Source organism: Bactrocera oleae, chromosome 3, assembly GCF_042242935.1.
Source record: "Bactrocera oleae isolate idBacOlea1 chromosome 3, idBacOlea1, whole genome shotgun sequence".
Taxonomy (NCBI): domain Eukaryota; kingdom Metazoa; phylum Arthropoda; class Insecta; order Diptera; family Tephritidae; genus Bactrocera; species Bactrocera oleae.
In genome coordinates, this window is record NC_091537.1 from 36,130,418 (window position 1) to 36,141,044 (window position 10,627).

Sequence of the window (10,627 nt, forward strand, 5' to 3'; positions counted from 1 at the left end):
AATATTTTTTACGAATAAAAAAGCACTTTTTGAAATTTGATTCGATAATTTATCAATTAAATATATAAAGTAAGATTACCCTTTAACCAAGAAAAAAATTTTGTGACAAGAAAATTCCTTTCTTGATCTTTAAGTAGCCCCCACCCCAAACTTTAAAAGTGAAAGCTGAAGTGTTTTTATGTAGATGAAAAAAACACATCACTGAGCATTAACGACTTAGCGCAGTAAAGAAAAGTTTGTAAAAGTAAAATTACCGTTTTGGCAAAGATCTCTTCAATAACAAAAATATGAGTTAATTTTTAGGACGGCATCCGTAATGACCTTTTTATCATCACCAATTGCCATAATGTATTTTGACAATTCCAAAAATATATATATATTATGTATAGTTAGTAGTCCCCAATTAATTGGTTTTTCCGCATAATTGGTTAAAAAAATGTTTTATTAAAAAAAATATATACCTTTAATTTTCCCCGCTTAGTTGCACAAAAAACTTTCGTTAAATTTAAAAAACCTAAAACACGCGCTTTTAAAGCACTTCAAACTAAAAAAGAGAAAAACATTTCTTAATATAAACTGACAGAAATATTGACCGAAAAATACTAGTATTATTGTGAGAAAAGTGTGATATGCTCGATATACGAAAAAAAAAACCATTCCACGCTTTTCTCACAATATTACAAGTATATTGCTTTAAAGGCATGTTTTTTAGTATTTTAAACCATACTTATTATTTAGCCACACGTGGTGTTTTCACTTTTTTTAAGGAATTTACTTACAAATTTGTAATTCAAATGACAGCATGCTTGTAGCTCTATAGTTTCAGAGGTATTAGTATGATTTCGCTTAATTTCACAGTGTGTGATAGGAATGGCTGGGTAACCTCACATATCAAATTAAGTTGAAATTAGTCCGCTAGTTCACGAGATAAAGAATTTTACCTAAAGCCGATTTTCCAATTTCCCTTCTCCTCCTATAAAGCTCTTCCCTAACATCTTGTTTGTGCAATTTAATACTTATTTTGTGAGTTATGGCGCTTTTAGTAGTTTTCAACATAACCGTTATATGGGGAGTGGACGTAGTTTTTATCTGATTTTACCCATTTTCACAGCGTGTAAAAAGGGCTAAAAAATTTGTACAGTAACCGATTTAGGGAGCAGGCTTGCGCCCATTTTAAAAAAAATTTCAACCAATAGGTGTCACTTATTACCGGGATCCCCTGTACAAAATTAAAGTTCGGTATCTTAGTTTAGTGCTTAGTTATGGTACATTATAGGTTTTCATTTAACTGCGTTTTGTGACGTGACAGTTACTCCCGTCTCCAAAACCAATCTCTCTTGGGTAGCAAGTTTCATCTAGATAACTCAATTTATACTCAAGTTATCGCTTGCATAGGAAAAGTTACAAACATACAGGTGAAGCTAATAAAAGCGTTATAAAAAGTAATCTAGCAATGCAGCACATATGTATGTAAATACATATTTCGCAGCATTTGTGTTACTTAGTGGTGAAGATATTTAGGATGGTGCTGATGTTGCGGAGCAAAACAATGAAGATGATCCTCCAAAGTCTCCGTCAGTTCTCGAAGTTTTATATCGGAATTCAATACTTTGATACAGTCACAAGTCTCTAAATTTGAGATTTTAAATTAAGGAAAATTTTTTTGAATCGAGACGATTTTACATTCAGTAAGTGACAGTTTGAATGAATATAAAATGTCGATAACAAACAATTACTTTTCTTTAATACATTCAAAAAACATAATTACCAATTAAAATAAAGTGTTGACTTTGAATCAGGATAGGTTAGGTTAGGAGGTCGATCCCAGAAGGGATCCCACTTGGACAGCTTAAGACGCCAGTCCGTTGTGATACCTACGACTCCTATAGTCCGGATCACAAGACCCTTACAAGTCGACAAGACGTCTTGTGCTGACTACAAACTTGCTAAGACGGCCAATATCCATTACGGATAGGTATTCAGGGCCGCCAAACGTGTGATTGCCGAGATATTTCAATCGCAGCCTAGCGAATGCCGGACATTTTAGGAGAAAGTGCTGGGATGATTTCACCTCGCCTTCCTCCATACAACTTTGGCAACTGGCATCGGGTAGTACACCAAGCCGTACCGCATGAGTGCCCATTGGACAGTGTCCAGTGAGAACTCCTACAATAGCTGCTAGATGCACTTTGCTCAGGGCGAGAAGTTCCCCCGACCTCCTGCGATCCACTCTTGGCCAGAAGGATCTCGCGGTCGCTCAGGACCTAGTCGTCGACCAACGTCTGCTGAGTGCACGCGAGGTCCATTGATCCAAAGTTAGAGCGCAGGACGCTAACGGAGATCCAACCCGATCCCATTCCGATGTGAGCGGGGCAAAGGTGCCCCCCCTGGCTAGCTCATCGACTTTGCAGTTTCCAGCGATTCCGCTGTGACCAGGCACCCAAACGAGCCTGATGTTGAAATAGCCAGACGCTACCTCTAAAGAGGACAGACACTCCTTGACTAGCTTTGATTGCACGGTACGCGCGCTCAAAGCTAGTATTGCTGCCCTACTATCAGAGTGAATGCTCACTTCTACAAACGAGGCTGCACTACGCAGCAGTACTTCTACCGCCTGAAAAACACTACAGTGATCCGGTAGCCTGAAGCTAAGACTGACGGAGAGCTCCTTACAGAAAACTCGATCCAACGGCTTCTTCCCACCCACATGTCCCTCGTTGGGATATGAGCAGAGAAGGAACCGCCTCGAGTGGCTACAGTGACGCAGTGATCTATATTTTCCGGGATGCAGCTGAAGGAGGAAAGAATTTCGGAGTGCCCTTGTTCGGACCTCTTCAAAAGCCCAGCTTCCCTGAGCCTTAGAGCACACTTCGCGGCAATGCACCTACCGGCAATGTCCACAGGTGCTATGTTTAAAATAGCATTAAGAGCTAGTGTCGGTGTGGTCCGCAGTGCACCGGAGATTCCGATGAGCGCCGCTCTTTGGACCCTTTCAAGCTTTTTAGCCAGTGTGGTCCTCCCGAGCGCCCTCCACCAGACGAACACACCATAGAACATTATTGGCTTAACTACGGTTTCGTAGAGCCAGAACACCACCTTAGGTGAGAGTCCCCACCTTTTCCCAATAGCCCCTTAGCAGCAGTATAAGGCGACCGAAGCCTTCTTAACTCTCTCCTCTATATTTGGCCTCCAGGAAAGTTTGCTATCGAGGATGAGCCCTAGGTATTTCACTTTTTCAGCAGGCTGAAGAAGTGAACCCCCGAAGGAAGGGAGAGGCACATTTGGTATCTTATACCTCCTGGTAAATAAAACCAATTCGGTTTTACTTGGGTTGACGGCTAGGCCGCTTTTATTCGCCCACCTAGATACCACGTTCAGGTACCCTTCGGTGAGCTCGTAAACGGTATTCAGGAACTTTCCCTTAATCATAAGAACCACATCGTCAGCGAGCGAGTTCTATAAGTAGGTCGTTAACCATCATTATCCAGAGCAGTGGGGAGAGTACTCCTCCCTGCGGAGTTCCCCTATTCACTTTTCTGGTGGCCTTGGCAACACCCCACTCCGCTGCGACAGTTCTGTCGCAAAGAAGACTAAAAATAAGGTGCTTGAGGTTAGATTCCACCTCAAACTTTTCGAGGGCTTTAACCACTGCCTCTGGTCGCACATTGTTGAAGGCCCCCTCGATGTCGAGGAAGGTGCCCACAGCAAATTCCTTGTGCTTGAGAGCTATCTCCAGCCATGACACTACATCATGCAAAGCAGTGTCGACTGACTTGCCTTTGATATATGCATGCTGCGCCCGTAACAGTTTACCCCTCGGAATTCTGCTCCTAATGTACAGATCCATAAGCCTCTCCAGTGTTTTCAACAAAAACGAGGATAGGCTGATGGGTCTGAAATCTTTCGCACAGACGTGAGAGCTTTTGCCGGTCGTCGGAATGAAAGCAACCTTAACCTGTCTCCAGACCTTTGGGACATGGCCTAATCTGACGCAGTTCGCGTAGATAGGGGCCAGCCAGCTCAATTACATCTTGATCGTGCGCTGCAATTGCGTAGGAATAATGCAATCGGGCCCAGGGGACTTAAAGGGCTTAAAGGATTCCAGCGCCCAAGTGAGGTGACGATCGTCCAGAAGGTCCAAGAAGGCTGTACAGCCCTCCTGCAGTTATGGTACATTATAGGTTTTCATTTAACTGCGTTTTGTGACGTGACAGTTACTCCCGTCTCCAAAACCAATCTCTCTTGGGTAGCAAGTTTCATCTAGATAACTCAATTTATACTCAAGTTATCGCTTGCATAGGAAAAGTTACAAACATACAGGTGAAGCTAATAAAAGCGTTATAAAAAGTAATCTAGCAATGCAGCACATATGTATGTAAATACATATTTCGCAGCATTTGTGTTACTTAGTGGTGAAGATATTTAGGATGGTGCTGATGTTGCGGAGCAAAACAATGAAGATGATCCTCCAAAGTCTCCGTCAGTTCTCGAAGTTTTATATCGGAATTCAATACTTTGATACAGTCACAAGTCTCTAAATTTGAGATTTTAAATTAAGGAAAATTTTTTTGAATCGAGACGATTTTACATTCAGTAAGTGACAGTTTGAATGAATATAAAATGTCGATAACAAACAATTACTTTTCTTTAATACATTCAAAAAACATAATTACCAATTAAAATAAAGTGTTGACTTTGAATCAGGATAGGTTAGGTTAGGAGGTCGATCCCAGAAGGGATCCCACTTGGACAGCTTAAGACGCCAGTCCGTTGTGATACCTACGACTCCTATAGTCCGGATCACAAGACCCTTACAAGTCGACAAGACGTCTTGTGCTGACTACAAACTTGCTAAGACGGCCAATATCCATTACGGATAGGTATTCAGGGCCGCCAAACGTGTGATTGCCGAGATATTTCAATCGCAGCCTAGCGAATGCCGGACATTTTAGGAGAAAGTGCTGGGATGATTTCACCTCGCCTTCCTCCATACAACTTTGGCAACTGGCATCGGGTAGTACACCAAGCCGTACCGCATGAGTGCCCATTGGACAGTCCCCCGACCTCCTGCGATCCACTCTTGGCCAGAAGGATCTCGCGGTCGCTCAGGACCTAGTCGTCGACCAACGTCTGCTGAGTGCACGCGAGGTCCATTGATCCAAAGTTAGAGCGCAGGACGCTAACGGAGATCCAACCCGATCCCATTCCGATGTGAGCGGGGCAAAGGTGCCCCCCCTGGCTAGCTCATCGACTTTGCAGTTTCCAGCGATTCCGCTGTGACCAGGCACCCAAACGAGCCTGATGTTGAAATAGCCAGACGCTACCTCTAAAGAGGACAGACACTCCTTGACTAGCTTTGATTGCACGGTACGCGCGCTCAAAGCTAGTATTGCTGCCCTACTATCAGAGTGAATGCTCACTTCTACAAACGAGGCTGCACTACGCAGCAGTACTTCTACCGCCTGAAAAACACTACAGTGATCCGGTAGCCTGAAGCTAAGACTGACGGAGAGCTCCTTACAGAAAACTCGATCCAACGGCTTCTTCCCACCCACATGTCCCTCGTTGGGATATGAGCAGAGAAGGAACCGCCTCGAGTGGCTACAGTGACGCAGTGATCTATATTTTCCGGGATGCAGCTGAAGGAGGAAAGAATTTCGGAGTGCCCTTGTTCGGACCTCTTCAAAAGCCCAGCTTCCCTGAGCCTTAGAGCACACTTCGCGGCAATGCACCTACCGGCAATGTCCACAGGTGCTATGTTTAAAATAGCATTAAGAGCTAGTGTCGGTGTGGTCCGCAGTGCACCGGAGATTCCGATGAGCGCCGCTCTTTGGACCCTTTCAAGCTTTTTAGCCAGTGTGGTCCTCCCGAGCGCCCTCCACCAGACGAACACACCATAGAACATTATTGGCTTAACTACGGTTTCGTAGAGCCAGAACACCACCTTAGGTGAGAGTCCCCACCTTTTCCCAATAGCCCCTTAGCAGCAGTATAAGGCGACCGAAGCCTTCTTAACTCTCTCCTCTATATTTGGCCTCCAGGAAAGTTTGCTATCGAGGATGAGCCCTAGGTATTTCACTTTTTCAGCAGGCTGAAGAAGTGAACCCCCGAAGGAAGGGAGAGGCACATTTGGTATCTTATACCTCCTGGTAAATAAAACCAATTCGGTTTTACTTGGGTTGACGGCTAGGCCGCTTTTATTCGCCCACCTAGATACCACGTTCAGGTACCCTTCGGTGAGCTCGTAAACGGTATTCAGGAACTTTCCCTTAATCATAAGAACCACATCGTCAGCGAGCGAGTTCTATAAGTAGGTCGTTAACCATCATTATCCAGAGCAGTGGGGAGAGTACTCCTCCCTGCGGAGTTCCCCTATTCACTTTTCTGGTGGCCTTGGCAACACCCCACTCCGCTGCGACAGTTCTGTCGCAAAGAAGACTAAAAATAAGGTGCTTGAGGTTAGATTCCACCTCAAACTTTTCGAGGGCTTTAACCACTGCCTCTGGTCGCACATTGTTGAAGGCCCCCTCGATGTCGAGGAAGGTGCCCACAGCAAATTCCTTGTGCTTGAGAGCTATCTCCAGCCATGACACTACATCATGCAAAGCAGTGTCGACTGACTTGCCTTTGATATATGCATGCTGCGCCCGTAACAGTTTACCCCTCGGAATTCTGCTCCTAATGTACAGATCCATAAGCCTCTCCAGTGTTTTCAACAAAAACGAGGATAGGCTGATGGGTCTGAAATCTTTCGCACAGACGTGAGAGCTTTTGCCGGTCGTCGGAATGAAAGCAACCTTAACCTGTCTCCAGACCTTTGGGACATGGCCTAATCTGACGCAGTTCGCGTAGATAGGGGCCAGCCAGCTCAATTACATCTTGATCGTGCGCTGCAATTGCGTAGGAATAATGCAATCGGGCCCAGGGGACTTAAAGGGCTTAAAGGATTCCAGCGCCCAAGTGAGGTGACGATCGTCCAGAAGGTCCAAGAAGGCTGTACAGCCCTCCTGCAGCTCCCCCAGTGATACTTCTTCAGCAGAGTGATTTGGTGGAAAATGAGCATCCAGGAGTAGTTTCAACGACTCCTCGCTACTCGTTGTCCAACTACTATCTGCATTTTTTAGATACCCCACTGGAGTAGGGTTTTTTGCAAGAATGCGCCTAAATCGTGAGGACTCATGACAGCCCTCTACACTACCGCAGAAGGCTCTCCAAGAAACTCTCTTGGCTTTCTTCAACTCGGACTTGTAGATGGCCAGTCCGGCCTTGTACAACGCCCAGTCGTCACCAGAGCCGCTTCTACGGACTTTGTTGAACAGTCTTCTGCTCGAAGATCTGATCTCCGTTAGCTCCGAAGTCCACCAAGGGGGTTTCCCTTTGATTTTCTGAGTTCTCAGAGGACAGGAGCTGTCAAGAGTAGTTCTACTAACAGAGCTAAAAATCTCGACGAGCTCATCAACCGCATCCGCCGATAGGATCGAATCCCTGTCGGGTGCGGGTGGCAGAGCTGATCAAAGCTTCCTGCAGTACCGGACCCAGTTGGTATTCCTAAAATTTCTATAGGTTTTGAGTTCCGGGCATGAGGCTTTCAAGCTGAAACCAATATATCTATGATCCGAGAATGAATGGTCGTCTAGAACCCTCCATTCCGAAATCAAGGGAGCGATTTCCCTAGAGGCTAGCGTAATGTCAAGGACTTCCGCCCTGCTAGCAGTAACAAAAGTAGGGCTGTTCCCCCTATTACAAATAGAAAGATCTACTCTACAAATAAAATCAAAGAGTGACTCACCTCTTGTGTTAATGTCCAAGCTCCCCCAGACGGTGTGCCTTGAATTTGCATCCGAGCCTATTAAGACACCGGCTCCTTTGCGCCTGGCCTCTGCCAGGGCTCTTCTCAGCAGGTTCGGAGGTGGCTCCACCTCGTCGTCGTGCGGCATGTAGGCTGAGAACAGCCAGAGTTCTCCAGCGCTGTCCTCCAGTCTAGCAGCGACGACGTCCTCGTTGCTGAAATTATGTAAAAGAAACACGTTAAGTTCGTTTCTGATCAACAAGCAGGCTCTGGTTCTACCTGTACTGTTTGCGGCCAGGAGCTTGTGGCTCTTTGTCCTTAGACCAGAGATACCGTTGCTGCTCAGCCACGGTTCCTGGATAAGGACAACGTCGGCTTCGTCCCGTCCTAGACGAAGCACTAGATCGGCGGAGGCCGCCTTCGAGTGCTGGAGGTTAATTTGGAGGATCCTCATCGGTCGAGACTGAAAACGGATCCATCATCGACTGACGATCCGCCCCCCGTGCTCACCGTATCCGAGAGGATGGGGTCGATATCCATTTTAGAGTGGGTCGCTCTCCCACTCTCTTCCACCTCAGCTGGTGGCGACGAGCCATCAGCCCTGGCTTCATTTGGGAGAATCCTGAGGACGACCCTCTCGAAGCCATAGCTTATGGCCACCTTTGCACTGCTGAGAGGAGCGAGGGACTCCTTATTGGGAGTATCAGCGCTTGCCGATATGGTTCCTCGGTCCTCTCCAGCCTAACCACCTTCCAGTCCTGGGTGGGAAAAGATGGATTGCGGTACCGCAATATCTCTTCGATTTCGGTCGGGGTGGAGGGTTCGGCCGGAAGCCAGACACGAGCACGAGGTCGCATCAGAAGATCCGATTTGGCCACCGCCTCGAGCCTTGCTCCCTTCCATACTTCCCCCACCCTGGCTACCGCCTCCTTATAAAGGAATGCCGACCGTTCGTCGGCACACCTTACAAGTTTGTGTAAGCCGAGATTCCACCCGGCACTTTCACATCTAGGGGGTGGTCCAGGGCTTCCCCTGACCACCTTCATGAACACTGCGGAGATAGCAGCCGCTACCCGCTTCCACTCTTCATGGGAGATGGCTCCATCTCCCCTGCTGATGTCGTATACCCCGAGCTCAATTGAGCTGGCGAGTTTAGCGATTTCGCTAAACATCGGTGCCGCTCCGACTCTGTCGCTTCATCGACGTGGGGGGTACGCCCGGCCCCCCTTTCCCGACATTGACGTCGCTTAGCACCCTTTTGGCCCACTCAAGTGTGCTAGCATGCTGATCAGTTTCCTGGACAGCCTGCTTGCCACCGTAGCGCTCCAAAATCTTGGTAGCCAGCCGACGGTCCGACTTCAGCTTTTTAGCTGTAGTCTGGCGTTTCCCCCCGGAGCCCTTAGCTTTCACTGAGGACCCCGCGCCCCCCATGTATTTAACAGAGGTTCCTCTGCCCCGCCTAAGGTGTCCGTCGGCAGATTCCTGCCAACTCCTCCCACGTTACCGCCCCTAGCGATGGTAAGCCGGTCACCCCCGGAATTATTCTTCTCACCCTTCGGCGGAGACGGTTTCGTCCCCATCGGGGAGGATGCCCCCCCCAGGGAACTGTCCACTTTTGAAGAGGTCGATTTCGACCCGCTTCCTCCCTCGTCCTTGTTTAAGTTTTGTTGTTGTTTTGTGTTCATTGTAATTGGGTCCCCACTCAGAGCCGCTATCCGTCTCCTGGAAAGGTAGTCGCCTTTAAATGGTCCCAAGGTTGTCTCGGTTACGAGGCCAAGGCGAGGGTTGACGCACGCCCTTATGAGGCAGTGCGTTCAGAGCCGACCAGCGCAAAGAAGGAGTCATCTCAACAAACACCTACCACACCAACTTAATGATGACAGGAGGGGAACGTACTCTGAGGCCTGCCATGGTTTTAACGGTACGGAGGCGGCCTTGGTATTAGCCCATCAGCCATTTCTGCAGGGTGTCACCCCTATATACTCAGGTGACAGAATACCACGACCACCAGCCCAGGGTTCAAACCGATCCATCTAATAGTCCAAGCTAAGTCCGTGTCGAGCAAAGGTCAAATCCGTAGGAGTTATAAAGGCCGTGAAGGCCACAGGTCATTTAGCGGTACCCAGGATGCACCGCGTGGAGGCGAACCTGCTCTACATCCCACTTTGAATCACACTAGTTATGAAATTTATTTGAAATTGATTTTTTTTTAATTTTTAAGTGTTCGAGTTGCTTCGAAAATATAAAAACGCACAATCGATAAATATATATCTATGATGATCTCTATAAGTGAAGTATCAGCAGAGAATGTTAATAAATAGAGAAGGCGCAAATGTTAACTGTACTAAAATGTAAATTTTTTAAAGGGAACATCGAAAATACGCAAGTTCGAAAGTAAAATTACACCACTTCAAAGAGGAACCTTCCCCTCTTTATAAGCGAACTCAAAAAACTACACCACTCTAAGAACGAACCAAGCAAATTTTCAGCACCTTATAAGGGAGCGGCAAATGTATGTATGCGCAGAATTTCTTTGAAATGCGTATTAAGGAAAATTAGAACAACAAAAAGAAATAATTGAAATTGCAGAACATTTATATTATGAAGGAAAAATTAAAATATAGTGTTAGAATTATATATATATTAATAGATAGAATATATAGTGATAGAATTTGAATTAAAATTGAAGAAACCAGCCAAATTTCAGCCACCACTGGAAATCCTACCATCCCTTGCATTTGCATGTTGCCCACAAGCTGCTTCCTCACGACGATGCTAAAAATCAGAAATTGTAAAATTTATCTGATGTTCCCTTTAAAAAGCAGAATTGGCAACATG